Here is a 26,955-nt window from a genome sequence, read left to right as displayed (position 1 = left end):
TGGGCCGGTCCTGCCGGGCAGGGGCTGGGAGGGTTGGACAACTGGTCCCCGAGCTGCCCAGGCCCCGGAGGGAAGTGTGGCGCCTGCCTCCGTGGACCAGGGAGCCCCGCGTCGCCCTCGGCCGGCAGGAGCCACCGGGACGGCTGCTCCCTGCCCCTGGAACAGTGCCCCCAAGAAAAGAGACTTGCACGGGCTTCAAAACAAACAGTGTGTTTGTCTTAGCCCTCTAAATTAAGAATCGTGGCCGTCTATGGTTCTCACGTCGCCGGGAATTAGTAACAGACCTGTCTACCGCACAGCAAGCTCGCGCGCCCAAGGCTGGATGGCCTGAAACACGCTAAATTTGTTTCCAATTACCGTGTCCGCCCCGGAAACCCCGAGGGAGCCGGAGACACCAGCGTGCGGCGACGGCGGCGAGGACCCGGCCCAGGGGGCTCTAACTGGGTCGCCTGCCCCCTCCCTTGGCCAGAGCCATGAACTGCCCTTCGCTGCAGCCCGGTCCTCTGCTCCTGTCCACGCTGCAGAAGCCGCTGGGCCTGGCCGCCCGCAGCTCGCCCCGCACCGACTCCTGGGGCCCAGGAGCAACTGGGTCACATGGAACCGGGGCCCCAGGGCCCTGAGGAAATGCGCCAGCCTTCGAGGCTGTAGAGGTGTTTATTTTGCTTTTAAGAAACCAAACAAGGATTGTCAAGTCCCGCTGTTGGAACTGAGAACCCTGCGTCCCGCCACCTGCCTCCACGGCCCAATGCCCAGACCTGCCGCGTCCTGGTAGGGCAGTGAGCTTCCGTCTCCTGCCTCGGTGTCCTCATCTGTGAATGGGCTGATGGCGGGGCACGCCCCGTCAGGTTACGTGCGTGCGGCTAAGGGCCACTGAACAAGCGTTAACTTTTGTTTACGTGACTCTACCTGTGGCTGGGTGGTTTTGGGTAATTAAACTCCTCTTCTCTGGACTCGCTTCTTGGAAGAAATAACCTTGAAGGTTGCCTTTTGGCTCCAAAACATAACAGTCTTTGCATTAAAAATAAAATCCCAAATCTTCATGTGGGCCTATAAAATCTGTCCGTTGCCTGGTGTCCCTGTCCTGGTCTAGCCACAAGGGCCTCCTTGCTGCTCTTTCAACGCCCTAGTGCGTCCTACCTCAGGACCTCTGCTTGTGCCATTCTTCTCCCGTCGTCCCCTGGCTGGTTCTGAGACTCTGTAGTTCTCTGCCTCAACGTGGGGCCTCTCTGAGTCGCCTGGCGGGCGCGGAGCCTTGCCGGCATCCCCGCGGTGATGTCTTTCCCATCAGTGGTAGACATGTTACCTTGTATATTTTTTTCCCTTCCACTAGAGCCTAAGATTGTTCAGCACTGTGCCCTTCGAGCGGCACTGGGCATACCAGGTGTTCAATAAATATCTCCTCCACGCCTCTGCTGCCCTGAGAAAGGAGCCTTCTTCACGTCTGGGAGAGGATGCCCTGTCTGCAGAAGGCCCCGATTCACTGCTATTTGAGCCAGTCTGCAGGAACGCGTCTCCCCGTGAAAGAGACACATTATACCCGGCCAATTACATGGGACGGCTGGGAAGAGGAGACGCTCTTGGGCTGGAATAACGAAGTTTACAATCTTGAGATTGAGTCGAAAGGACAGCAACTTGGCAGCCTCGTGGGGACGGCGAGGCGGGCGGGGCAGGACCGCACTCTTCAAACCCAGCTCTCTGGGGTCTCCAGCCCAGAGCCCCGCAAGGTGTGAGACCGAGGAGGAGCAGGACCTCCAGTCTCCAGTCTCCCTGGGCTCTGGGGAGCCGGAGGGAAGAGGGCCAGGTGGGGCGGGCGTTTGGAGAGGATGGAGCCTGTGCGCCCTCACGCAGCCGGGTCCTGGCCGGGCAGCGTGTAGACCCCACGGACACCAGGACCAGAACCCCACAGCCCAGCCCCAGGAAACTGCAGCGAGTCCACGTAAGCGTTCCACCAAAGACCGGGACATCTGGACGAGATATAAGGGCCTCTCTGCTTTCACTGCGGCCAGAGCTGGAAAAGACCCCAGACGCCCGGCACTGGGACGGGCTGCGGGCCGGAGCCGCGGGGTGCAGGGGTGGGGGGTGTGGGGGGCCACCCTGCCCCCACCCCGCCACGCAGGTCTCTGGAGCCCGACCAAGGATTCTGAGTCACTTCTGCCAGAGGGAGAGAGAAAAAAAAAGGAGCAGGCAGACGTGATGTGTACCTTTCCACACTCTATTTTGGGATTTTAAGATCCGATTTCTCCCGTTTCAAAGGGTGGGTTTGAAGGACTCTCGGGGTAGCACTCTACCGAGGCGGCTAGACAGCAGCGGGCCCTGTCGCGCCCTAACGGAGCTCAACGATGGCATCATTCAGAAACAAGGAGGCCCTTCTTTGCGGATGCGGCGCGGCGCAGCCTGACTCACCTCCCCTCGCAGGCAGCTCCGAGCCCATTTACCCCGTGTCAGACCTTCATTCACAGCGAGCGCCTCGGAGGGAAGGCACATCACAGGGGGAAGCCGTGGCCTTCACCAGAAACGACTACCTCCCCGGATGGACGAGGTCTCAGTCCACCGTGTGCTGCTATAACACGACACCCGAGACCGGATCACTTATCAACAACAGAGGCAGCGGGGCCTGGTGGCGCACACCTGAGATCCCAGGACTTGGGAGGATTGCACGTGTGAGGTCAGCCTCGGTGAGACCCGAGGAGCTTAGCCAGACCCTATCTCAAAATAGAAAATACAAAGGGCTGAGGGTATAGCTTGGAGATAGAATGCCCCTGGGTCCAATCTCCAGTACTAAAGGGAAAAGAAATTTAAAAAAAGGACAGAGGGTCTATCTTACAGCTCTGGAAGCCGGGAAGCCCAGAGCCCAGCGGCCCACACCTGCCGAGGGCCTTCTTATGGGGACAGCGCGAGGGGGACGGAAACACCCCGCGTGTCAGGAGCCCGCCCCCAAGGTGACCAGCACCTGTCCCTCTGGAGGCCAACCCGAGACCCCCGCGTGCCCACGGCCCCACGGTGCCACACCAGGACTTCAGGGGCCACGCTGGGGCCATGGCAGACGGGAGCAGGCGGGGTTGTCACCTACACTGCTTAACCCAGACGAAGAAGAAACAAGTAAATCAGGAGGCGTCTGGGCCGGGCCACGGGGGCGGTCGGCTATGATTGGGGCCAAGCGGCCCTCTGCGGTGGGGCCGCCGTCCGCACCTCGTGGGACCTTAGCTGCACCCGTGGCCTCCTTCCCACTAGACGCCAAGGAACCAGCTCTTCCCAACTCTGTACCTACCCTGGCAGATGTTGTTTGAGGGACAAATGCGCCCCACTGGGAACCACTCGTAAGCTAATTTTTGGGGGTGCTGGAAATTGAACCCAGGGGCATTCTACCTCTGAGCCACACCCCAGACCTATTTTCTTTCTTAGTTTTACACAGGGTCTCACTAAGTTGCTGAGGCTGGTCTCAAACCTGTGATCTTCCTGTTTCAGCCTCCCAAGTACTGGGATTACAGGCTTGTGCCACCATGCCTGGCTTCTTAAGCTAATTAAATTAATTCTTTTTCTTTTTTTCTTTTTCTTTTTTTTTCTTTTCTTTTCTTTTTTTTTTTTTTTGCGGTACTAGGGATTGAACACAGGGGCATTCTATCTCTGAGCTACACCCCCAGTCCTATTTTTTTTCCTTCCTTCCTTCCTTCCTTCCTTCCTTCCTTCCTTCCTTTCTTTTTTGGTGGTACTGGGGTTCCTGGAAACCCTTCTACCTCCAGGCTACGCTCCCAGACCTATTTTATACTTTTTATTTGGAAACAGGGTCTCCTAAGCCAGCGTGGCTGGCTTTGAACCTGCGCAATCCTCTTGTCTCTGCCTCCCAAGCGCGGAGATGATTACAAGCGTGTGCCACCATGTCCGGCCTATTCTTTTTATTTTTGAAACAGGGTCTCACTGAGTTGCAAAGGGCCTCACTCAGTAGCTGAGGCTGTCCATGAACCTGGATCTTCCTGTCTCAGTCACCCGAATGCTGGGATTATAAATGTGTGCCACATGCCCAGCTTAACTTTTATTCTTTATTTTAAACAAAGTCTCACTATGTTGTGGAGGGCCTCACTAAGCAGCTGAGGCTGGCTATGAATCCAGATCCTCCTGTCTCAGCCTCCCAAGGACTGGGATTACAAGTGTGTGCCATCATGTTGGCTTAATTAATTTAAAGTGGGGAAAGGAATTTATCTGCAGAAAACCCATGCTGGGATGCTATCCCTGGCTCACTGGCAGGTGCAGTCGGCAGCCCCTTCAAAGCTCACCACAATCCTTCCATCTCTCCTGTCTCACCGTCCCACTGGGTCCCACTGACTGGATCCATCACCTAGACCACAGCACCCACTGTTCCTCATCTCTGCCCTCTGCCCTCCTCCCCATCCTTAGCAAAGTCTCCCCCAGCAGTTAGAGAGACCTGCTTAAAACAAGTAAGACCACATCGCTCCCCACTGAGAGCCCTGCGTGGCTTCCTGGTGCACAGAGAGCACAGCTCAAGCGCCAGGCATGGTGGTACACACCCGTAAGCCCAGTCCTTGGGAGACAGACAGGAGGATGGTATCGCGCAGGTTTGAGTCAGTGTCAGCAACTTCGCGAGAGGTCAGCCTTAGCAACTTTAAGAGACCCTTATCAACTTAGCGAGACCTTGTTTCAAAATAAAAGAAATAGAAAGGGCGGGGGAGGTGTGGCTCAGAGGTAGAATGCTTCTGGGTTCAGTCCTCAGTAACCTCCCTCCCCCCAAAAAAACTTCTCTAAAAAGCGAGTGCTAAAACTAAGTCTACAAGAAGCTGCCATATACAAAAAGCCCAATGGCCCAGCACTCAGAGAAGCAGCAGCCGAGCACACTTAGTGTTCTGCCTCTTACTCACCACCTGGATGAGCCTCTTCCCAGGAGGGACGGGCGGGGCGGCGGGAGAAGGCAGTGTCTGGCAGGCAGGGACGCTGAGGGCGCTCACTAGAAATAAAATCGCTGCTTACTTTCTGTCTGGTTTCCGAATGGCTTTTTCCTGGTTTGAAGGTGCCAGGCCTGGCAGCTTTCTAAAAATTTAAAATTTGAGGCAACAAATATTTGTTGAGCGCTGCCTATTTACCAAAAAAAAGAAAGAAAAGAAAACCACGCTCGGGAAAATGTGTATAACAGGGGATGCTATAATTAATCCTAACGATGACAGCGACAGCAAATCACAGACTGAGTGCTTTAAATACTGGGCATTGTTTTTCTTTTTTGGAGGGGTTCTGGGGATGGGACCCAGGGGCATTCTATTTCCAAGCTATACCCCAGCCCTATTTTTTATTCTTTATTTTGAAACAGGGTCTCACTGAGTTGCAGGGGACCTAAGTAGCTGAGGCTGTCCTCGAACCTGCGATCCTCCTGTCTCAGCCTCCCGAGTCCTGGGATCACGGATACTGTTTTAAGTGTGGATGTCTGCTAACTCACTCCATCCTTGTGGAGCCCTGGGAGACGGACACTATTGTTTTACACAGGAGGAACCTGAGGTACAGAGAGAGAAGGTGATTTGCTCAGAAGTGCACAGCCAGGACCCCACGCTGGCAGTGTGGTGCCAGGACCCACTCTCTTGGCAACTGCTGGCTCTGAAGACCTAAGTCCACCCACGAAAGGCTGCGATGCTTCTCCAGGCCCCAACCCCTCTCCAGCCGCGCTCCTGGTCTTTTCCTGGACCGTTAGTTACGGACCCTTTCTTCTTAACTTTTAATTCCTACCTTTTCTTGCAGACATTACTTTCTTTTTTTTTTTTTTTTTGGTGGTACCGGGGTTCCTGGAAGCCCTTCTACCTCCAGGCTACACTCCCAGACCTATTTTTACATTTTTATTTGGAAACAGGGTCTCTTAGGCCAGCGTGGCTGGCTCTGAACCAGCGCGATCCTCCTGTCTCTGCCTCCCAAGCGTGGGGATTACAAGCGTGCGCCACCACGCCCGGCTCAGACATTACTTTCAAAAGAAACTTCCTATCGTTAACTGAACTAGGAAATCAGCATCTGCAGCTGCAAACCCAACGCACAGCACGGGCACCGTAACATCGAGGGGCCATTATCAACGCTAACGATGCCGAATACATAACACACAAACACACGAATAACCAACATGCTCCCCACCCAGGGAGCCCCAGCGTGCAGAGCATCTCGGAGGAGAGACGGGAGCCGAGTGGGGTTAGGGAGAGCCCCAGGGTGGGCAGCCACTGTCCCCAAGGTCCATGGGCCATCCCAGGCCGCCTCAGAAACCTGCCCACAACAGTGCCACGTATCGGAGGTGCGACCTCTGTAAGGACCGCCATGAGGCTTGCTGGAGACTTAGCTGCAAGGAGACACGCCAGCAGCCAGGCACAGTACTGCACACCTTGATCCCAGTACTCGGGAGGCTGAGACGGGAGGATTGCAGGAGTCGAGGCCAGCCTCTGCAACTTAGTGACACCCTGTTTAAAAATAAAAAATAAAAGCCGGGTATGGTGGTGCACCCTTGTAATCCCAGCATTTGGGAGGCTGAGACAGGAGGATCCAGGTTCGTGGACAGCTTCAGCTACTGAGTGAGGCCCTTGGCAACTCAGTGAGACCCTGTTTCAAAAATAAAAAGAATAGGCTGGGCGTGGTGGCGCACGCTTGTAATCGCCGCGCTTGGGAGGCGCAGACAGGAGGATCACGCAGGTTCGTAGCTAGCCATGCTGGTTTAAGAGACCCTGTTTCAAGAATATAAAAAATAATAGGTCTGGGAGTGTAGCCCAGAGGTAGAAGGGCTTCCAGGAACCCCAGTACCACACAAAAAAAAAAACCCAAAAAATAAAAAAATAAAAAGAATAGGCTGGGCGTGGTGGCACACGCTTGTCATCCCAGCATTCGGGAGGCTGAGACCGGAGGATGGTGGTTCGCAGACAGCCTCAGCTACTTAGTGAGGCCCTCCGCAACTCAGTGAGACCAGGTTTCAAAATAAAGAATGTGTGCATGTATGTCTACAAAAGTTTGTATCCCACTATGATGTATGAATACAGTGCACCAATAAAAAAAATAAAATAAAATAAAAATAAATAAAATAAAAATAAAAATAAACAAAAACAAAATAAAGAATAAAAAATAGGGCAAGAGGTGTAGCTCAGAGGCAGAATGCCCCCTGGGTTCCATCCCCAGACCCCCAAAAATAAAAAAGAAAGAAAGAAAAGAAACTACAGTGGCGACTGTCCGGGTATCCTGCGTGACAATCCCATGTCCTCCCCGCTCCGGCTGCATTTGCCGTGTGATGGCTTGCACAGGTGTCACACCCAGTTCTGTGCAAGAAACAGCACAGAGAGCAGCCCGCCTATCGCCAAGGTGTAAGTACTCCACGATGGCTGAGCTCCAGCCCCCAGCGTGCCGCCCCAACCTCCGCCCGGGCAGCCTGGCCCTAAATAACCTCGGGAGACCGGCTGCAGTGGAGTATAGCAGAATTCCTGAAAATTGAAGTCAGCCTTCAGGAGCGGGTAGCAGTGGCTGGTGCGTCCGCCCGGGGCATCTCTGCTCAGAGAACGCCGGTCACCTCCACGCCTTGTACCCACCGCGGTCACATCCATGGTGGAGATCCCTCCCGCTCCCTGGTGTCCCCAGCTCCAACCCGTGAAAGTGGAAGTGTCTTGCTGTGGCCAGGTCCTTTCTCCGCTCAGCCACCATGATTCTGCCTGCCCTACATATACCAGGTATGCCATGAGCCGCTGACCCCCCACCCGGAGAAAACTCCGCGGCCCCGGTGCCCTGGGCCCAGCGCGGCCAGCGCGTCTCACCCGGCAGGGGTTCCGGTCTCACCCCTAATGCCGCTCACCCACACGGGCACAGGACCGCTCACGCTGGGCGCGGCCCCGGCCTCCGGAAAGGACGGCACAGTTGCCTGGTGCGTGCGTGAGTGAGGCCTGGCGTGTGGCGCCCGCGACGCCAAGAGCCATCCGTCAACCTCGCTGAAAACTGGGAAAACAAACAGCCCAAATCCGGCGGCCTCCTTTAATGAGAACCACACGCTGAAGCCCGGAGAGAGCCCTTCCGCTCTGCTTCCCTTTTCTGGCCCAGAAACACAATGGGACACCGTGAGGGCTGCGGCCCCGGGACTGTTCAAAGGGCTGGTGCCGTCTCTGGGCCCCTCCCTGGGCCCCTGGGAGTCGCCTGGGGTCACCGGGCCACTTGGAAGAGGTTCAGGACCCTGCCACGAAGGGCCCAAGTGCCCCGTCAGGGACCTGGGGGAGCCGCCTTATCAGGAGCTTTCCTTTCAACTGCCTCCAAGCGGCCATGGGCCGCCGTCAAGGCTGGCCATCTTCCTTTCAGGTCCCTGGGTCCCTGTCCCCACGTGTCCACCGTGCACGAAACAGCAGGTTCGGTGTCAGAGTTCACAAGTTGGGGCCAGAGCCCAGGAGGACGCGGTGACATGGCCTGGGCCTCAGGAGAAGCGTGTGACAGCCACAGAGTCACCAAATCACAGCTCCCTGGCTGCCACCATGAACCAGCAGAAGGGGTTCGAAGGCAGCGGGCCAGAGGTTTGGGCTGGAGGTCCGGGCGACTGAGCTCGCTGGCCGCCGCCCTCGCTGGGCAGGTGACCCGCCCCGTCCTCCTCCACGGCTCTGAGATGGAAAGTGACCGTCCAGGTCGCAGGCCACCAGGATCAACGAGTTTACGGTGCACGGTGCTGGGGGTGGTGGCAGCACACAGTAGGTGTGGTTGGTCAACGCCAGACTGCGCTGTCAGGGTCCTCACGGTTTGCTGGAGGCCGCTGTGCACACGGCTTGAGGGCGGGTAGACTTGTGTGATGCAGTGTGCCGTGCCACTGACGGCCAGCCACAGAAATGGCTTCGATCCCGAGGCAGCTCCACTCTCGGGGACAACCCAGATGGTCACAGTGAACATCTTGTCCTGGGGTGATGGGGCCGCGTGTTGCCTGGGCATCTGTCCACCCTGAGCATGCATCTTGCTGACCAGGGCCCTCACAAAGCCAGTGACTCCGTCCTAGGCTTTCCAGGGACCGCGACCTGGCCCAAAGCCACCACCCTGGGAAGCCCAAGGGGCAGGGCTGCGAACAGCGGGACAGCGCAGGGACGGGGCAGCTTGGCCCACACATGAACCTTCACCACGTGGACCTCGACCCCAGCTCCCTGGTAGGATGACCCCATCGCGACGGGACAACACTCGGCCAAGAGCCAGCCAGGACGGGCGGCCTTGAGCTACCTGCACCCACAGGTCTCATCACTTCTCAAACCTAGGACCCCTAAGACCCATCAGGGCTGCGGAACCAGCCTCCAGGCCGCACCGGTACTGGGGATATAACAGATCCCACGACGGGCCTGGAGCGAGGGCGAGATCCTGCAACACACAGCAAGAGCTGAGAACAGCACCTGGCACGCAGTGGTCCTCATCCGGACCAAGGCAGCTCCCCGCTCTTTGGGTCCTCCTCAGGTGAAGGCCCACAGGAAGCCAGAGCCCACACACCGCCCCTTCCCCAGAAGAGCCTCAAGCCCTCCACGCATGCCCAGGGCTCCTGCAGGCTTCCCAAGGTACAGGTTCAGAAAGGTGCAACTGGAAACCCATCCCCAGCAAGCGCCGCGCCTCCCACTCGCGGCTTCTCTGCTGCACCTGCTCCTCACTCCTCTTCGTCGAAGATGTTGATTTTATTTTTAAGTAGAACCAGAGCGCACGCCTGATCTCTCCTCAGAAGCCGCGGCCCCCGTCCTTGCCCCTGCTGAGCGCCCCAAACCTTCTCCTCTGCTACTTTCTCAGGACTAAGTGGGCACTGTCCTGATCCCTGCAGCTAAGAGCCCGTGAGCAAGGCTTGAGGGCCTGGACCGACCGCGCCCCCTGAGGGAGGCCCGCCCCGTCGCCTCACCATGGCGCAGAGAGGTTCTCCCCTCCCAAGAAGGAAGCTGGCAGGCCCAGAAGCCACACTTGCCAGCAAGAACCTCCTGAGAACCAAAAGAAAGGCTCATGCTAACTCTGGAAGGATTAGCGAGACCCCGGTCCAACCCTGGGCTCAAACTCCAGTCCTCCGTGAACCGTCATGGCGGCCACTCACTGTGTCCTGAAATCATGGCTGCCAGTGGGTGGGCCCACAGCCCGTGAGCGTCTGCACCGAGGGGCCAGGCCGGCACGGCCCAGAGGGTACCCAGACATGCACTGTGCTCCTATCAAGGGCCCCCAGACAGGCTCGGCCCTCTTTCTAAAGGGACCCAAAAGCCAAGCGTGGTGACACATTGCTAGAATCCCAGACTTGGGAGGCTGAGACAGGAGGATCAGGCGTTCAAGGCCAATGTCAACAACTTCACCAGACGCTCAGCAACCTAGCAAGACCATTTCAAAACAAAAATAGGACTGGGGTTAGAGCTTAGAGTTAGATGTCTCGGGGTTCAATTCCCAATAACTCCCCTACAAAAATAAAGCCTTTGAGTAAACCCTTGGGCATTAAAGACCGCAAGATCCAAGTTCCCTTTGCAAAGTACTTCCCAAAGCAAGTTCCCGCGCCCTGCCCAAGTTCACCAGCACGATGCCCTGAGGACCGGGGCGGGGTCCAATGGCAGACTGGGCCTGGTTGCTCCCTGGGCGCCCAGGCCTGGTTAAAGAGCCGGCAGTTGCTCCGTTTCCAAGCACTGCTGCCCGGCAGGAAGGCCTAGGCTGCCAATTCTTCCAACTGCTGCCATCTGCTAGAAACCCAACTCTGTTCGAGAAATCTAATCTGTCACCAGCAAGAACTTATGTCCACGTGGTTCAAAAACCCTGAGTGGGCCAAATGCATCAGAGAACAGACTCGCGCCTCCAGTGCTCAGACCTGGTGTGCTCTCTCGACTGCGCCTTTGCCAGGCAGTTTCTGAAGCCTGGAACCTTCCTCTGACAACCCTACTGAAACGTCCTCTCCTCCAGAAAGCTGCCCGATTCTCTGAGGCAGACCGCGCAGCAGCCAGACACCCCCCCACTGCCCTCTGATATAGCTCTTATCTCAATAAACAAATAAGAATTACTACGTGTTCCTTGGGCATGTATTACCAGGCCCCGTGCTTAACCCATTCCGGTCCACATCTCTTTGAGAGGGGTAATATCACCCCACTTTATAGGAAAAGACAGGTTAAGCAATGTGCCCCATATCACACAGTCAGTAAGTCACAGTCGGGCCATCTGGCTCCATCCGTTATTACCCTCCTTGCCAAACTGCTCCCGTGACCGGGATTATCCCTATCTCCGTCTCTAGCAGCCCGAGAGTTCCCTGAAGGCAGGGAATGGTCTCAATCCTCTCTCCAGCCAGGGTACACAGCAGGCAGGAGGTAAAGCTTGTTCACTGACTGGCTGGGCTCTGCAGCCCAAACTAAGACAGGAAGCCCATGGGATGGGGGAGAGGGGAAGACCTGCTTTGTGCTCAGCAACTCAGCTGGGTTTTGCAGAGAGATTCGAGAGATGTTGAAACTCCACCTCCCCCCGAGAACTGGCACCCCCAGCCAGGCCTGTGAGGAGACAGGGGCTTCGCCAAGCCGGGGCCCAACGAGTCACAGCCTTCCAAGCCATCATCTTCCTGCCGACGAGCTCCCAAGGCTGTGGTTGCCGAGGAGAGGGCCACGGGGCTCCCGCCCAGCAATTCCAGCAACCAAATCCCAAGCCAGGGGACACACCTGTAATCCCAGCGTTTGGGAGGCAGAAACAGGAGGATCTTAGGTGTGAGGCCAGCCTCAGAAAGTTAGCGAAAACAACAAAATAAAATAGTCTGGGAGAGCCAGGCGTCATGGAGCACGCTTGTCGTCCCAGCATTCGGGAGGCTGAGACAGGAGGATCGCGGTTCATGGACAGCCTCGGCTACTTAGTGAGCCCTTTTGCATCTCAGTGAGACCGTTTGAAAATAAAGAATAAAAAATAGGGCTACTTGCGTACCATCCCCAGTATCGCCAAAAAAAAAAAAAAAAAAAAGGCTGGGAGTGTAGCTTGGAGATAGAATGTCTCTGGGTTCAATCCCCAGGACTCCCCCCTCAAAACAAGAAAAGCACCCAAAAGTAAAGACACACAGGAGAAGGAGTTCCCAGATGGAAGAAAGCAAGGCGCGGCCCTCCTCTAGAGACGTGCGAGGGGGCTTGGGGGCCGCTGAATTCACTGTGACTCCGTTTTGTCCAACACGCTCCTGTATTGTTCCCCTGAGAGAGCCCTCGGGGGGAAGCCCGCGGCCAACAGGAGCCACCGGCATCACGACACCTGTGTGCGCACTGCTCGAGCCCACGCGGGCTGCGCCTGGCCTGGGCGCCCCCTCCTGATGGGCGCTGTCGCCGCGCACACCGGGTCCCGCGGGGTCAGCCGCTTCCCACCCTCTGCTCGGGGCCGGCAGGGGAGGAGGGGTGGCTGGGCACAGGAAGGAGATGGGTGAACCAGGGCCACAAAGAACAAGCCTGCTGCCTTGTTCAGAGCCGGCCGGGCCCCCAGTCCTAGAGCAACCCTAAAAGCATCAGCTCAAAGTTAAAGTTAGATACACGCAAAGCTGAAGCCCCAAGGGGAGCTCAGAGCTCAGAAACAATCATCTCTTTGACTGAAAAACCACAAGGGAACACCCACAGCATATTCTTGAGTAAAAAAGGAAAGTGAAAAAGAAGGGTTTCTTTTTCTGCTTCTTCTTAATCATTAAAAACTAACTTGTGCTTAAAGTCACGGCTTCTGGGTGCCTCTGGGGCCCAAGTCGCTCCGGCCGGAGAGCGGGGCAGGCGAGCCTGGCCACATCCTCGGCACCAGCTCGTCCATGAGCCACCGCGCTCACTTCCTGAGCTCCCTCGGCACAGGAAGCCACCGGAGGAGGCCAGGCAACAGGGCACCGAGCGTCAGAGAGGCCGAGGCAAACCGGGGCTCGCCAACACCTCAGAGGAACCGTGGCCACACACAGTTCATGCAACAGCCGAGTGCCCGGCATGTGATGGGCACTGCGCAAGGGCACAGAGCACGGCACAGGGATGACGGATGAGTGGGTGGGTGGGCAGATGACTGGATGGAAAAATGATGGTGGACAGATGGAGAGATGGTAGATAGATGAATGATAGATGAGTGTGTTGATGGGTGGACAGATGGATGGATAAGTGGGTGGATGGATGGATGGATGGATGGGTAGATGGATAGGTAGATGGATTAATACATGGATGGATGGATAAGTGGATGGATGGATGGATGGATGGATGGATGGATGGATGGATAGGTAGATGGATAGGTAGATGGATTAATACATGGATGGATGGATGGATAAGTGGATGGATGGATGGATGGATGGATGGATGGATGGATGGATACATGGATGGATGAATGGATGGATACATGGGCAGACGGATGGATAAGTGGGTGGATGGATGGATGGATGGATAGATGGATGGATAGATGGATGGATGGATGGGTAGATGGATGGATAAATGGATGGATGGATAGATGGATGGGTAGATGGATAGGTAGATGGATTAATACATGGATGGATGGATAAGTGGGTGGATGGATAGATGGATGGATGGATCCATGGATAGGTAGATGGATAGGTGGATGGATACTTGGCTGGATGAATAGATGGATACATGGGTGGATACATGGGTGGATGGATGCATCAGTGGATAGAAGGACAGGTAGGTGGCAGGTGAGGAGAAGAAGGAAGAATATATGGAACTATTAAAAAAAACCACCACACAAGTAGAGAGACATAGGCTAGCAGGCAAAGGGGTGGCCATTTTGACAGAAACCAGGGACGTGTCTTTGAGGAGGTGATGACCAAATGGTGCAGAGAAAGGAGGCTTGTGGCTTTCTGGATACATGTGGCCATCTGGATGACCGATGCCCAAGTACACAGGCCCTGAGGCAGGAGCCCACGGAGTGCCTGCGGAAGAGAGGGATGGCAGGAACCAGGTGGCTCAGGAGCGTGAGCAGGACAGAGGTGCTGAGCGGGCAGGGTGCGGACGGAGCCACGGTTTAAGCAGATTCTGCAGGCAGCTGGGCAGGAGGCATGCTTGGGGCAGGGACACCCGCCTGGCTGTTCCTGCCACCCAGCCCAGGGTCACTGGCTGTGTGCCCCGGGTGGCCGAGGGTAAGAAATGGTTGACCTGGTGTCCCCAAAGTGCAACATCCCCTCCCTGCCAAGACATCCTACTGCCTCGGCATCTATGTGTTGAGACCCCCCACTCCACATAGTTAATCGGCAGAACGCCCCGAGAAAGAGGGTCGTCTCTGGCCAAAGTACCCCCCACTTTTAGATACCCTTCACTATTATCCCTTTTAACTTTCTACACGAATTGCTCCAATGATGTGAAATCAGGACTATAAATAGAAACTGAGTCCGTGGAAATAAAATCTCTAATAATTTGTCTAAACGTCCTTGGCTTTGCTCAATAGTAAGGAAAAAACTGGCCAGAATTCAGATGCTGTGATAAGCATTCCAGCTGCAGCAATTACAAAGGGTCTCTGACCCTCACTATCACTAACTTAGGTTAAGCTATTAACTCCGGTAAGGTAGTTCAGTTTAAGGAAACTTTGTTTACCCTTGAGATCCTGCCTAGAGACAGAGAAGATAAAAACCTTGTGTGTGACCTTAAAGCAATTTAGTTGATAAACAACTTAGTTGCCCAAATACAATAGACTCAAGGAAAAAGATTGGTGACTTTTACGCCCAGTGTAAATATTCCTGAAGACAGAGAGGCTGACCGCATGGTTAATGAATATGACAAAATAAAGGACAGACGTTCTAAATATATATGTATGAAGGAAAGGAAATACCGTGTAAGAGTAAGAAAAGCATTTTTGCATGAAGAAGAGCTTATCATAAGAAAGTCCCAACTGGGAGAGAAAGGAACTAGAAAGTTAGAAGCAGGTTGCAGAGGGTTTGTGACAGAGAAATGGATTATTAAAGATGGTTAGACTTTTAATAGGCTTATTGTCTAAAGAAGAGTGCTCAGCAGTTAAGGAAATATATCTGACAATTAAAACCAAGAACTTTGTGGTGTTGTTTGTGGTATTTTGTCTGCAAAACTGTGTTGTGAGTTTGCTTAAGCTTTCAGATTTAGGAGATAAAAATGCCAACACCTGGAGAAACTTTATCACATCCACCTGAATCACCACATCTCCCCACACTTGCTATATGAACTGAGCCCAAAAGATGGAAAGTTCCAAGAAAGCCAAAGAAGATTCCCCGAGAAACCCCCAAGCCTTGGCCATGCTTGTTTATTTTGGGAAGTGGCCCCCTGGGACTGCTTATCTGCAAAGACCTTGGAAAAGAATCAGGAGTCAGGAGTCAATCTCTCGAAGATCAACAGCCAGCTGAAGGACTAGTTTTATTACCTTTGTTTACATGTCATTCATTATTATTTCACAATGATTACACCCACCTCCCTCTCCTCTTACTATTAACTTTACTGGTGAAAGGTATAAATTTCTTGGAGTTTTTGTAATAAAGTGTCATTGGCTCAAGAAGCCTTTGTCCACCTCAAATTCTTTCCCAAGCGCCGTACCTAAAAACTTAGGGAATTCATAGAGGGAAAAGAATTGCTGCAGATAAGTTTCTGCAGAACTCCACCTGCCTTTTGCCCCATCTTTCTGAGGCTCCCGGTTGCGAGTGGACTTGCCCCCACAGGACTGAGCCCGTCGGTAACACCTCCCTGGCCCACATGCACGGCCCTGTGACAGACATGCACGGGCAAACAAGAGGCACAGAAAGTTCAGAGAGAGAGGGGCAGACAAGCGGGGAGCATAGGAACTCAGGGTGCTGCAGCTGCCCACCTGCAGGACCCTTGCTCGGGTGAGCTCAGCCTCCTGCGGTTGGGTTTTCTTTCTTTTAAAAAAAGCCTATCTTAAGCTGGGCACGGTGGCACATGCTTGTAATCCCAATACTTGGGAGGCTGAGACATGAGGATTGCAGGCTCACAGCTTTGGCTACTTAGTGAGGCCCTCCACAACTTAGAATCAGTTTCAAAATAAAGAATAAAAAGTAGGGCTGGAGGTATAGCTCAGAGGTAGAACACCCCTGAGTCCACTCCCTGGTACCACAAAAATATTTTTTAATATTTATTTATTTATTTATTATTATTATTTTTGGTGGTACTGGGGGTGGAACCCAGGGGCTTCTTTACCTCTGGGCTATACTTCCAGACCTATTTTATATTTTATTTGGAAACAGGATCTCACTAAGTTGCTGAGAGCCTCACTAAGTAGCTGAGGTTGGCTTAGAACCTGTGCAATCATCCTGCCTCAGCCTCCCAAGCGCGGGGATTACAAGCGTGTGCCACCACGCCTGGCTGGTTTTTTTTTTCTTTTCTTTTCTTTTTTTTTTTTTTTTTTTGGTGGTACTGGGGTTCCTGGAAGCCCTTCTACCTCTGGGATATACTCCCAGACCTATTTTTACATTTTTATTTGGAAACAGGGTCTGCTAAGCCAGCGCACGGCTGGCTTCGAACCTGCGCGATCCTCCTGTCTCTGCCTCCCAAGCACGGGAATTACAAGCGTGCGTCACCACGCCCGGTTTATTTTTATTTTTATTTTTAATGGACACATAGTAAGTGTGCACCTATCTGGAGTAGGGCGTGACATTTCAGGATATGTCAGATCAGGGTCATTATTAGCATCAGTCACCCCAAACATACATCACTTCCTTGTGTGGGGAGCGTTCAAAATCCTTTCTCCCAGCTATTTTGAAATATTCCAGACATTTCCCCATCTGTAAGACAATTGGACCTGATTCATAAGCTTGCAGTACAAGCTGGTGCTGAGATAATGTCTGCCATGGTATCCGTGCTCAATAAATTGACGTCGTGAGAGGCCCCTGCCTTTAAAATTCTGAGTCCCGGATCTGCCGATTTAGCTGCCGGGTGACCTTCCCAAGTCCCCTCATCCCTGAGCCTCTGTGACACCTGCGAGCTGAGGCCGGCGGCTCCTGCCTACATCACAGGACATCAAACAAGGCTACCTGAGCCCTCGGCAGGGCAGTGGCTGAGCCCCAGCAGCAGGATGGTGCCCGCACAGTGGTTGTTTAACGAGAAGGTTTCTAAGTCTCCTTCCAGATCAATCGTCATCCCCAAACGCTTACAAAAAGAAAAACAAAAAGCTTCAAGTTCAAGGCCCCTGCATGAATCAGCCCGGCTCAGCACGTGAAGGGCAGGGGAGGTGAGCGCCTCGCCTCTGCAGACATGGGGAGACTCAGAGGTGGGAGGGACGGAGGCTGCGATGCCCCAGCCCGCAGCAAACCCACGCAAAGGAAGAGCAGGAGCCGGTGACCAGCAGAAATGCTTCCTACCTAGTGAAAATCAAACCCAAACGCCTTCCGGGGCAGACAGGTCACAGCCAAGAGCCTGGGAGCCAGGCGAGGGCCGAGGGACTCAGTCCCCAGCCTGGACACCCCAGCGTGTGTCCTCTTCCCAGCAATCCTGCGGCCGGGGCTCCTGCTGGCCTGTCTCGTACTTTGATCAGAACAGTGTGTTAAAGGCGCCCGTGCAAATGGCGCCCACCATGTGAAGGCGCACGGAGCCTGCACCACGGTCCCAGTGATACACAGGGGAGTCCCCGGGCCATCGAGGCCTCTGTTTATATCCCAAGGCACCGAAATGTTACAGCAAAGCTCACACGGAAACCAAAAGCCACATTCACCGTCAAATCTCTGTCCTGAAACACACCCCGCTGTCCGTACGCGGGAGCTGGACACCAGCAGGCCCTTGCACTGCCCACCCCGCTCCTACGATGCTTTCCCAAGGGCATGACGTAGCCTCTCTCTTGCTGTACTGACATTCTGCTGGTCACTTCTTCAAGAAGTTCTGAGGCCGGGCGTGGTGGGCACGCTTGTAATCCCTGTGCTTGGGAGGCGGAGACAGGAGGATCGCACTGGTTCGGAGCCAGCCTCGCTGGCTTAAAAGACCCTGTTTCCAAATAAAAAAATATAAAATAGGTCTGGGAGTGTAGCCCAAGGTAGAAGGGCTTCCAGGAACCCCAGAACCACAAAAAAAAAAAGTTCTACAAACAACACCCTTCCCTGCCCTGGTCGCCTCCTTTTTTTCTACTCCTGCTTAATTTTATTTTGATTACTTTTTTATTTTTATTTTTGTGGTGCTGGGGATGGAACCCAAGGGCATTCTACCTCCAAGCCACATCCCCAGCCTGAATTTTTTTATTCTTTTTTTTTTTTTTTTTTTTTTTTGGTGGTGGTACTGGGGTTCCTGGAAGCCCTTCTACCTCCGGGCTACACTCCCAGACCTACTTTTTATATTTTTTATTTGGAAACAGGGTCTCTTAAGCCAGTGAGGCTGGCTTCAAACCTGCGTGATCCTGTCTCCACCTCCCAAGTACGGGGATTACAAGCATGCGCCACCACGCCTGGCTATTCTTTATTTTGAAACAAAGTGTCACTAAGTTGCAGAGGACCTCACTAAGTAGCTGAGGCTGGTGGCCAACCTGGATCTGCCTGTCTCAGCCTCCCAAGTACTGGGGTTACAAGCGTGCGCCACCAAGTCCAGCTACAAGTGTGCGCCACCACGTCAGCTCTTGATTTTTTTTTTTTTTAATACCCGGCAGACTTTGTTATCTGTCTCCCTCCACCAGAGAGCAGAGGAGTGTGCGCTGTTGGCAGTACCTCTCTTTCCTGTAAGGGATGAGACAGTAGATACTTTGGGCTTTGCCGCCACACGGCCCCATTGCAAGGACTCATCGCTGCTGGAAGAGTAGGCAGGAGCCTTAAGCAATATGCAAATAAGTGGGTGTGGCCGCATGCCAATAAAACTTTATTTAGCAAAGTTGGTGGTCAAGTTTGCGGACTCCTGCCTAGAGTCTCGGCCCAGGACCAGGTCAATCCAAGGTTTAACAGACACCTGGCTCAGGCTCTACCCTGTCCCCAAGGTGCCGGAGGATGGCACATGGTGTAGATTCCAGCTCATCAGGCTGCAGTGAGGCCTGAGATTTTACGTCATTCACAAGCTCCCAGATCCCAGCCCGGGGCGTGGAACGTGGCCAAGGCCTGATGGATGGTTTTGAATAAATAGAAGGTACCAGGAAAGCCACCCATCTCACGTTCTGATGGATACAGAGAGGAAGGACAGGTAGACAGAAGTGTAGGAAAGCCAGAGTGCACAGAGGGCTTCCTCTATGCCCCTCGGCCCGGGACCAGGTGAATCCGAGGTTTAACGGATACCTGGCACGGGTTCCCCAAAGTATATTCACCAGATGGCATTCACTGTCTTATCATAAATGACAAACAGGAGAATAGAGTTCGCTCAGGAGAGGCCTGAGCTGCGTGGCTAACGGTCTACCCGGCTTGGTGGTGCACACCTGTAATCTCTTTTTTTTTTTTTTTGGTGGTACTGGGGTTCCTGGAAGCCCTTCTACCTCTGGGCTACACTCCCAGACCTATTTTTACATTTTTATTTGGAAACAGGGTCTGCTAAGCCAGCGCACGGCTGGCTTCGAACCTGAGCGATCCTCCTGTCTCTGCCTCCCAAGTGCGGGGATTACAAGCGTGCGCCACCACGCCCGGCCATACCTGTAATCTCAATACTTGAGAGGCTGAGGCAGGAGGATCCCAGGTTTGAGACTAGCCTCCGCAATTTAGCGAGGCTCTCAGCAATCCAGTGAGGCCTCGGTTCAGAAGGAAAAATCAACAGGGCTGGGGCTGGGGGTGCAGCTCAGAGGTAGAAGGCCCTGAGGTCCAGTCCTCGTGTCAATGAGTAGATAAATAAATGATATCGAGAAGATCAATCCAGCTTTGTTTCCTACTTGAAAAATTAAAGTGCAATGCCTTTTTAAGTTCAACAGAAGCCACTGCCTCGATTGTTTATTAAGGATTTCAAGTGTACTGGGCATTCTGCCTAGCCCTTTATAAACTGCAACGCTGCTGCCGACGGCAAAGCGACCGTGAACACAGCCCAACACAAACACGCCCTCTGCAAGGATCACGAAACCAGCAGCCGGGCACCGTGGCACGCCCTGAGAGCCCAGTCGTTGAGAGGCTGAGAGCGAGGTCCGCGGGAAAGTGCCTGAGCGCCACGTGTGCCCACGGCAGGTAATCTGGAGACGCGGATGTCTCAGGGCCCCGCGATGCCAGTGTCCACCTGCAGACAGCTTGGAGCAAGACGGCCGGGGTCTCTGGAGGGCGCCCAGGCACGGCCACCGAGCACCCCTGGGACCAGCGCCTCCACTCCCACGGGCTGTGAGGTCCCCTAAGAAGGTAGACGCCAGAGCAGAACCTGAATCCAGGCCAGAGAGGATGGTAAGCAAAGCCTGGCTACCTACCCTCCTGCCAGAGCCCTGGCTGGAGGTCCCACGAGAACAGAGACACCGGCCACATTCTCAGCCCTGTGCCTCGCCCTGATGTGGGGCTGGTGGGGTCCGCAGAGGCATGAACAAGAGGAGGGGGGCCCAGAAAGATGAGCCTCCAGGCCAGGCGTGGGGGCGCACGCTTGTCACCCCAGCACTCGGGAGGCTGAGACTAGAGGATCCCGGTTCGCGGACAGCCTCAGCTACTTAGCGAGGCCCTCTGCAACTCAGTGAGACCCTGTTTCAAAAGTAAAAAGAGTAAAAAATACTCTTGGGATGTAGCTCGGAGGTAGAATGCCCCTGGGTTCCATTCCCAGTACCACAGAAATATTTTTTTCAAATGAGCCGCCGAGGCAAACACGGTCCCGGCTGCTTCCCAGCCTCTCTTGGGAAGCTGCGCCCACGCCCCGCGCCTCTGACCAGCTATAAAAGGGGGTAGCGAGTGAGAGCCTGGTTCCCTGCGAGGTTGCAGGGATGAGACCGGATCTCACAGGCCACAACCGAGCACCCGCAGCACGCTCTTCAGCTCCTCGATTTGGCTAAAGTGACCGTAAACAGCCCGGACAGGCATGGGGAGGAGCTGATCCCAGGCCAGCAGAGCCCGGAGGGCCACGCCTCGACGGCCACCGCGCTCAGCGCCAGAGCAGCGTGGCCCAGGGGCCTGGCTGTGTCCGCGATCACCCAGCACCTTCATTCAGCACACAGCTACTCTTTTCTTGTGTGCGTGTGTGCGTGTGTGCGTGCGTGCTTGTGTGTGTGTGTTTTACTGGGGACTGAACCCAGGAGCATTCTCCCTTTGAGCATACCTTCAGCCATTTTATTTTTAATATTTATTATTTGTTTACATACTTATTTATTTATTGACACTGGAGAGCTAACCCAGGGGCATTCTACCTCTAAGCTACAGCCCCAGCCCTATTTCACTTTCTTTTTTTGAAACAGGGTCGCACTAACTTGTGGAGTTTGGTCTCAAACCTAGGATCCTCCTGTCTCAGCCTCCCACAAACAACCCTTTTACTTTGTGTGTGTGTGTGTGTGGTACTGGGGTTCCTGGAAACCCTTCTACCTCTGGGCTACACTCCCAGACCTATTTTTATACTTTTATTTGGAAACAGGGTCTCTTAAGCCAGCGCGGCTGGCTTCAAACCTGCGCGATCCTCCTGTCTCTGCCTCCCAAGCGCGGGGATTACAAGCGTGCGCCACCACACCCGGTGCCCTTTTACTTTTTAAAGAGAGTCTCCAACCTAGTGAGACCCTGTTTCCAAATAAAATATAAAATAGGTCTGGGAGCATAGCCCAGAGGTAGAAAGCCCTTGGCTTCCACCCCCAGTACCACCAAAAAAATAATAATAAAATAAAATAAAAATAAAAAAATAAAAAATAAAAGTAAAGAGAGTCTCAAAGTTGCTGAGGCTGGTGGCTGGCCTCAACACTTCAATCTTCCTATCTCAGCCTCCCAAGTACTGGGATTACAAGTGTGCACTCCTGTGTTTGACTTACCCCCACCCCTACACACACACACACACACACACACACACACACACACACACATACCCTGACCACATGAAGGACACAGGTCTCCCCACTTTATAACTGAAGCCGCTACGGCCAGCAGCAGCTGGGAGCCCCACAGTGAGTGCGCCCCAGGCCCCAGCTCCCAGCCGCTGGCTCCTGCCATCTCTCCGGAGGCAGCAAGACCGGTTCCTAGCAGCTCTGCCCTGGCCTGCCCACGCCCAAACCCAGCGCCGTCACCGCTGTCACCGCCAGCCAGCCGGACACACCAGGCACGTTGCTCCGGCGTGGTGGCCCAGTTTCCCTGTCTGTAAAGTGACCACAGTAATTCTATCAGCCTCGCGGTCTGCACCGCCGCGGACTAACTGGGTCACTCCGAGGTGTGTGCCCAGCCGGTGCCGCCCGGCCCTGTGCCAGGGGGCCCCGGAACTCATCTCTGGGACAGACGAGATTCTTTGCTGATCAAACCAGTTGCCAGAAACATTACAAGTTTCAGACATCGTCTCTTTTCGGGAAGAATCGTTTCTCCAGCATTCTGGAAGCTTCCTGCCCTCTGCCTCCATCGGAAGGGTGGGTTCCGGGAGGCTCACTCGTGACCCTGGCCCCTCTGATGGAAGGCTCCCCGGCCCGCCTGGGCAGGGACTAGGTGAGAAGGGTCCAGCCCATCATCCCAGCACCCTCCTCCTCTTCCACTGCCACTGCCACCAGGTCACCCTGCCTCATTATGTGGCACATAAGCTGCCCAGAGAGGTACTTAGTTGGCAGAGGACGCTTCATTACGTGCTAAAATTAAATCACCAATGTTTGCTGGGCGTGGTGGCACACACTCGTAATCCCAGCACTCGGGAAGCTGAGACCGGAGGATTGCAGTTTGTGGACAGCCTCAGCTGAGTGAGGCCCTTTGCAACTCAGTGAGACTTTGTTTCAAAAATTAAAAATTTAAAAAAAAATAGGACTGGGGTGTAGCTCAGAGGTAGAATGCCCCTGGGTTCCATCCCCAGTACTGCAAAAAAAAAAAAAAATTAATAAAAAAAATTTAAAAGCAGAAGGCTGTTATGTTATAGGCTAGGCATAGTGGCACAAACCTATAATCCCAGTACTTGGGAGGCTGAGACTGGAAGATCCCAGGTTCAAGGACAGCCTCAGCAATATAGTGAGGCCCTTAGCAATTCTGCAAGGGCCAGATTCTGTTGAGCACAGACGGGCATGTGGAGGAGAGGCTGGCGGAAGGTTTAGGCGCCAGCAACTCCGAAGGGGGCCTGGGAGCCCTGACCCCGCCCACCTGCTCTGAGGTGCCCGCTGCAACCTCATCTGCTGATAAAAAGGCAGGATGGAGTCACCTTTACGAGAGGCCTTCCCTCCAGAAGCGGGAGGGTCCTCAGCGGGGACAGGGAGGGCCTCTCCTAGGGACCAGCCACCCTTCCCAAGGCTGCTGCCTCGCACGGCTGCTGGGTGCCCCCCAGCTCACAGCGGCCTCAGAAGCCCAGCTGGCCACACCTGCAAAACATACTCCGAAGCCAACATCTCCCAACCCAGCCACCGTCCCGGGGGTACCTGCTCAGGCCCCCTCCCCACGGCCTGCTCTGCTCAACCAGAGGGGTCCTGCGGAGACCTCCCCTGGAGCACGGGCCCCAGGCCCGGCCTGCACCGTCTCCTGCTGCCCGCTCAGTCTGGACGGAGCAGGACCGTGACCAACCCCACGGTGGGCCCTCTCCTGGCCCGAATGTCACCTCCTGGAGAGGACCCTGACCGCTCCCTCCTCTTGCCCTCCAGCGGTCCCATAGGACGCCCCGCCCTCCACGCACTATTTAATTTCCCACTTTTTACATGTGTTGTTTGAATCTCGCCAGCGCAGCCGCAGCAGCGCCCCGGAGCAGGATGGCTCTGTTTGCTTACTGCCACACTTCTGGTACCTGGCACGGAGCGAGTCCTTGCCAAAGACACCGAATAAAAGAACTAAGGAGCCGGTGTGGCGGTGCACGCCTGTCATCCCGGCATTCAGGAGGCTGAGAAAGGAGGATCGTGGTGTGCAGCCAGCCTCGGCTACTCAGTGAGGCCCTTCGCAACTCAGTGAGACCCGGTTTCAAAATAAAGAATAAAAATAGGGCTGGGGGTGTGGCCCAGAGGTCAAATGCCCCTGGGTTCCACCTCTAGTACTCTAGTACCGTGGGGGGGGGGGGGGACAATAACAACTAGGACTCAGGGATTCTTGGACCCCCAGAACACACCCTCCTCCTCTGAAGCCTGAGCATCCTGATGGCCCCTCGCCCCTTTCCTGCCCCTCAGAAAGGCCCAGCAGGGCTTCTGCAGAGGCAGCAGCCGTGATTGAGACGCATGAGCGCCCGCGAGACCTGCTTCCTGCCACGTGTCTAGAAAGGCAGGGGGAGGGCTCCCCGGACATGGAGTGTATCACAAAGCAGCCAACAGGCCTGGCCCGCTGCCCAAGTGCCGTGGCTGATGTCACAGCTCCGGCTTTGCCTGGGAAAGAAAGAAAAAGCCCCGTCTGGCTTCCTTCTTCTCCTTTCTGGACACCGCTTGATGTGAGCGGCGGGGAGTCCCGAGGCTGAAATGCAACAGAACGAGTCTTCCTGTGCAGTCAGAGCTGGGATTCTCTCCGGCTGCCGGGGAGGCGGGGTGAGTGTGGACAGGTGCGTCCCTCTCCTCGCCGGGCCGAGCTCTCCACCGCGCTGCCTGGGAGGAAGGGAGACATCTGCCTCCGTACCATCTCCTCCTGAGGGAGATCAGCCCAGTACTTGGGAGGCTGAGACGGGAGGATCGCAGTTTGCGGCCAGCCTCAGTTACTTAGTGAGGCCAGATGAGGAAGATAGCAAAATATCCTCTCCCAGAAAAGTCTACAGAGAAGAGGGCCGCAGGGCCGGGACAGAGTTCAGGGTCAGTGGCCGTACACAGGCTGCCCTCCGCCAGGGTAGTAGATCTCAGACTTCCAGAGCTATGGGGTAGCTGAAGCCCATGCCTTGCAAAATTCTCTGAATGAAGTCCTGTCCAGCGAAGGACCATGGTGGTGCCCTGTCCCTAAGCAACACTGGACACCATGGTGGGACCCCACCCAGAGGAACGTGGCTCCTCCGGGATGGATAGAGGGGCTTCCTCTCTCATGGACACCTACGGGCCAATCATGCCAGTGAGCTAAGGTTCCTGGGCTCCTGGGACAGAAGCTAAGACTCACACTCCACCGAACCCTACTCCCCACCGCTCCCCACTGTCTCTGACATTTAGCCAATTCATCTCCCGGTCCTCGCGTGCTCGTCAGCATGTGACCCCATTTATCCACTCTCAGGCCACCGTGGAGGGCACAGGAGAAGTTCTTGCCCACGGGAAACCGAGGCTGTGGCCCGTGGCGGCACGCACCTGTAATCAGCACTGGGGAGGCTGAGACAGGAGGATGGCAGGTAGGTTCAAGGCTGGCCTCCCTTCCCCTGTGTGTGCTCAGCCTGTTCCTTCCTCAGGAATTCTCAGCTGACAATCTCCCTCCGCCTGTGTTACACAACTCAAAGCAGCTACATCTGCAGGACCATGGGTATCTCCGGGCTGGCCCGGGCTCCTGAGAGACCAAATCTTCTTACTCTTCCTTGGATTTGAGCGCCCAGCCCAGGAGCTGGCTGGATAGACCGCGCAGACACCCGCTGCCCCCGACGGAATGGCCCGCCCCGGGTTTGTGCGGTTCCCCGGGCGCCTCCTCTGATCGCTTTTCTGAATCCACTTTGAGCGGCGTCTCTCTCTATTCCCACTAAAATTTTTACTCAAAGGCAGAGTGTCAGGGCAGCCTGCAGGCCAGGAGGGTCCTGTCCTAAACGGGGTAAGCCCCGGGTCCATGACGGAAGACACGTCTGGACCAAGAACGAATTTCAGGTGCGGCCCAGGCCTCCCACCTCAAAACCGCGGCGCAGGACGCGGGAACTAAGGCAGAGGCTGCAGACGGAGGCCCCTGCAGGAGGCTCGGGGGGCTTAGCGTAGGGCAGCTCCCGCCACGAGCGGGGCTGTGCTTTGAGCAGAGTGAGGAGCGCCCATAACCCGAAGAGGCAAAACTGGACCGCATCCCAGGCTCCGGAGGGTTCTAGAATCTGTCGGAGAAGAAGTGGCTGCCGGGAACCCTCGAGGTCTTGGCCGAGGACAGCAGAGAGGGACAGAGACTAGCGGGGGCGCGGGGCTGGCAGAGTGCAGCCGGGCGGAGTGGGGAGACCGCGCCCCACGTGGCGGTGAAGGCCGGGCCACACCAGGGAGCACAGAACAGAGAGTCAGGGCCTCGAGCCAGACCGCACCCAAAGCCACAGAAGGGAATTTAAGGCTGGGGCGCTAGTAAGGTGGGGGCTGTGCGGGCTTGCTGCAGGCATGGAATCCAGCCCACGTGAACTCCAGGTGATCGGCGGTAACGGGACTGTCTGAGGGGAAAGATAACCGAGCCCTGAGCCTGCAGCATCTGTTATTATCACACCGTGGAGCTGAGCAGAGTCAGCAACTACTAGATACGCAGAGAGGAAACAGTGACTCACTGTCAGCACCAAAAAAAAAATCGACGTCTAGAAGCGACTTCTAAGGCGGCCGCATGGCCAGGTAGAGAAAGGCAATTTCTAGGATTCAGAAGTTCTTAGTCTTATCATGGCTGTCTTTAATCGGCGGTACACGCCCCCGGCACCTGTGGGGACTTCAGGGCCTGGGGTTTGGTTGGTGTGTTTGGGCTCTACACATGTTACGTAATTTCTCATTAAGCAGTTTTGGAGTGCTCCAGAACCTGCATTTTTAGCACAGCGTGGTGACATGTGCCTGTAATCCCAGTTCTTGGGAGGCTGAGACAGGAGGATTGCAGTTGAGAGGACAGCCTCAGCAATTTAGTGAGACCATCAGCAACTTAGCAAGATCTTGTTTCAGGATAAAAATAAACAAATAAATAAAAAGAGCTGCGGGGTTAGCTCAGAGGTAGAGTTGTCTTGTATTCAATCCCCAGAACCAAAGAAAAAAAGGACCTACATTTTAAGAACCACTCTTGGGGTGTTGATGCACTGTGGATAAAGAAACAGATTCCTATTATAATACTGGGAATAATGGGCAAATATAAAATAATCATATTAATTGAAATATATTGAAGATTCTGGTTTATCAAGATACTTGTTAATCATCAGTCTGTAGTTTGTGGTTAACCATATGTACAATCAAAACGATTTTACTTCTAATTCTTTTGAAGAAAAAAAAATA

The 26,955-nt window shown here is 54.7% G+C and overlaps 1 protein-coding gene across 4 annotated transcripts in view; it reads right to left on the bottom strand.

Annotated features, from left to right (window-relative positions):
- Positions 1-26,955, bottom strand: part of NFATC2 (nuclear factor of activated T cells 2) — a gene marked incomplete at both ends in the record, with an annotated part of 137,956 nt that overhangs the window by 67,823 nt on the left and 43,178 nt on the right. The gene's annotated exons all lie outside the window — the stretch shown is intronic.

The sequence above is a fragment of the Muscardinus avellanarius genome, assembly GCF_963383645.1.
Source record: "Muscardinus avellanarius genome assembly, chromosome: 19".
Lineage (NCBI taxonomy): Eukaryota > Metazoa > Chordata > Mammalia > Rodentia > Gliridae > Muscardinus > Muscardinus avellanarius.
The sequence above is the reverse complement of the archived record's forward strand: the minus strand, read 5'-3'. Positions and strand labels throughout refer to the sequence as shown.